Here is a 3741-nt window from a genome sequence, read left to right as displayed (position 1 = left end):
ATGGGGCTGCTGCTCATAATCATGGCATGGGCCGTTCTTGGCTCATTCCTCATGCTCCTCACCCAGTTCTTGCTGCTTTGCCACAAATAGCCCTAGCTGCAGCCTGACCAGGCCACCCATGCAGCTTATGGCTTCCACTATAGCCCTGAGGGAGTACCATTGTGGCTGAAGCAGCTTGGATAAGGAGTCCTCCAGCGGGCCCCCTGAGGGTGGCAGGACCCAACCCATGAGATCCTCAACCCCACTTGGCGGGAGAATTGCTACTTCCTCAATGCCACCATCCTGTTCCTGTTCCTGGAGCTTCAGACACTGCACTAGCCTGCCAGAGGGTCACCAAAAACATCAAGGTGGAGTTCCAGGAGCTGCTGCAGACCATGACCACCAGGCACCTGATGGAGGGGCTGAGCATGCAGGATGTGTGTGAGGGATATGTTCCTGGGCAAGAGGGTGCCCTTCATCAAGAACATTTGGCTTCTCTAGCCAGTTGGGCCCTCAGCCACCTGGAGCTCAAGAGCCTCAAGGGGTAGGCACTGCCCACCACTTCCACTGCAGAGCTTATCTTCAAGGTGGAGATGGAGTACAATGGGGGCTTCCGCTTGGCCATAGACATGGACCTGGTCTTCTGCAAGGCCAGCTATCTCTTCATCAAGCTGTCCCCAATGGTGGGGAGCTTGAGCTTCTTCCTCATTCTTATGCCCTTCACCCACTGGTTCTTCTCCCTTGTGGAGAACCCACTGATGGACTTCGGGGTGTGGTCCCAGTTCCAAGGGAAGTCCATGCCCCAGCTCAACTACATCATTTTCAACCAGCTCAAGAAATTCTTCAAGAGCAAGCACACACTTTTGAGTTACAAGATCAGGTTTAAGCCATTTTTCCCATTCCTTCTTGCAAGGATTTGAATAAGATGAAGAGCATATCCATATACAACAATGGGCATTTACAGAAGGCTGACTTAAAGTTACAGTGTTAGATGTAGTAGGTTACTTATTTTTGGATCCTATGATAGAGAGGCAAATATTCATTGCACACTTGAGCTGAGCAGTAGTGTTTGGGAAGAAAAACAAAGGAGTTCTAGGGAGTTCCTGTCATGGCACAGTGGTTAACAAATCCAACTAGGAACCATGAGGTTGTGGGTTCGATCCCTGCCCTTGCTCAGTGGGTTAATGATCCAGCGTTGCCATGAGCTGTGGTGTAGGTCACAGATGTGGCTTGGATCCTGTGTTGCTGTGGCTCTGGTATAGGCTGGCAGCTGCAGCTCCGATTAGACCCCTAGCCTGGGAACCTCCCATATGCCATGGGTGCAGCCCAAGAAATGGCAAAAAAAAAAAGACAAAAAACAAACAAACAAACAAGAAAAAAGAGTTCTATTGAGATGGTTGAATTAATAAAGGGGAATTTACGGTGTTGGATTTACACTTCATCTTGTCCAGTCAACACTTCATCTTGTCCAGTCAACTGATGGGCATGTCATAATTGAGACTGTGGCCCCAAAATCACCTGCTGAAATTGCAGATATTCAGTGGGAAGATCAACTAATTGCTATTGGAGGTGTGAAAATTACATCTACACTGCAAGTGTAGAAGCTTATCAAGTAGGCTGGCAACCAAGTCCTGGTGTATTACGAAAGGCCTGTCGGCCAAAGTGTGGTGCTGCAAGATAATTTTGGAGTTGAAAGAAAACTTTCTGTCAAGCTCATGCCAGCCAAACTATGAAGAGGAAACAAATGGGTTGGCAATAGATGCTGAAAATAGAGACTTGGATTCAGAATTTGAAGACTCAGAGAGTGATGTCAGAGCACAAACTGAGGTCAAAGATGAGGCACAGTCATTAAGGCACATTCCCAAATGTATGCCAACAATACTTTCTGTGAAAACCTCTTGGAAATATATCACCAGTTTTACACCAGAAATCAGCTGTAGGAAGGCACCTGCCACCACCAAAACTCCCATCCAAAGAAGGACATAAATCCTTAGCCCTGAAAACTTCTGAGATAACAGAACAAGCACAAATATCAAAACCCACCCAGGGACCCACTTTCAAACCACCTGTGCCACCATGACTGCAAGTGAAAATTCCTTTGCCTTCTGCTGATGTTGCAAATTGGGCAGAATGAGATATTCCTGTTGAAAGCCCAGAGAAGGTGCTTTTGCTGCTACCTCCTGCAGATAAACCTACTGAAAAGCAAGAAAAAAATCTGGATCACATAGAAGAAGCTGCAGCTAGACAGTTTTTAGCAAAGCAGGAAGTGGTGAAAGATTTGATGTCAGAAATTTCCTGTCCTCCTAAGGACAGTTCAGATGACCCTCAAACATAGGAATCATCAGAAACTCCTTATCATAATGAGCTAGGAAGATGGAAAAGAACCAGAGGCAGCTGATTCTGACATAGAGGCCTGCCACAGATAATTAAGCATAACAATGTGTGGTACATGGATCAAATTATGGGGTCTCATCTCTTGGGGGCATGTTAGCTTTAAACTTGAAGTGGTGACTTTAGAATGCTTAGACATATCAACCATGGAATACTTTTCCAAATTCAGACTGGAAGTCCCATCACCTAAGGCCATTGCCATAAAAACCACACTACACAATCTGAGTATGCAAAATGGGTTCAATGACAAATTGTGCTTTGGTGATATCACTGTTCATTTCAGATATTTGAAAGAAGGAGAGCCAGTGCATCATGTAGTAGAGTAACTTAGAGAAAAAAAAAAGAACTCCATTTGGTGAAGTGGTTTCTCCCTAGACTAAAGAGGAACACTTTTTTGGACAGATGGGTTTAGCAGAAAATAAACATAGTTTCCAAGATACTCAGTTACAGAACCCAACTTGGTGTGACAAAAAAATTGGACTAAAGCTCATTCCCAGTTTATGTTCTGTGCTTATGTTTGACATAATAAATGTCAAGAAAAGTGTCTATCCAAGAGTCCTCTTTGTGGAGCAACTGATCAGCAGATAGAGAGGGCCCTGAAAAATCTCTTGCTGGAAGGACAAGAAACCCTCTTAGGCCTGCTCCCTTGTGTTGATGCTGAAGCTGGCATGTCAGTCAATAGAACAACAGGTTTGACAAGACATATTATCAATACAAGCTCTTTTTTGTTAAATCTGCATCAGGTCTCTAAAACTCACCTTTCTGAGTCAGAAACTGATCTAGTAGATCCTTTGCCAAAACACATACCTAACACATCAGACAGCAAAGGCAGTGACACAGAGGTCTCTGGTCCAAAAAGTCACTCTAAATGGGGCAACAGCATGGAAATAAAGTTAGTAAGAAAGGAGGGTGGTCTGGATGACAGTGTTTTCATTGCAGTTAAAGAAATAAATCATGACATGCACAAGGGCTTGCCTACAGAGGAAAGGATCCAGAAATTAGAGTTCATGCTAGATAAAGTGCAGAATGAAATTGATCAGGAGTTGGAACATAATAATTCCCTTGTTAGAGAAGAAAAAGAGACAACTTATTTGAGGAAAAAAAAAACACTTCTTTCTGCTGTTTTAGCTAAGTCAGGTTAAAGACTACAAGCTCTAATACTTTTTATGAGCCATTACATTGCAGGCATTGAAGGTATTGAAACTTTAGAAAGTCTGTCTTTAGATCAGCACTCCAAAAATAAATAAATAAATAAGCAAGTACACAGATGATACAGAAGAAGAACTTGATAGTGAAAGAAGCCAACTAATAGAACATCAGCCATTCAGTAGCATATCAGATGACTTGTTTGGCCCATATGAGTCTGTTTAA

The 3741-nt window shown here is 43.6% G+C and overlaps 1 pseudogene; it reads left to right on the top strand.

Annotated features, from left to right (window-relative positions):
• LOC110258282 (PDZ domain-containing protein 8-like) lies at nt 1–3741 on the top strand (annotated as a pseudogene).

Source organism: Sus scrofa, chromosome 10 (assembly GCF_054392235.1).
Source record: "Sus scrofa isolate SSC_HxYL_T2T_F1_AM1 chromosome 10, Sscrofa_HxYL_maternal_Yorkshire_Landrace_v2.0, whole genome shotgun sequence".
NCBI lineage: Eukaryota > Metazoa > Chordata > Mammalia > Artiodactyla > Suidae > Sus > Sus scrofa.
Note: the sequence above shows the minus strand (reverse complement) of the source record. Positions and strands in the feature narration are given on the sequence as shown.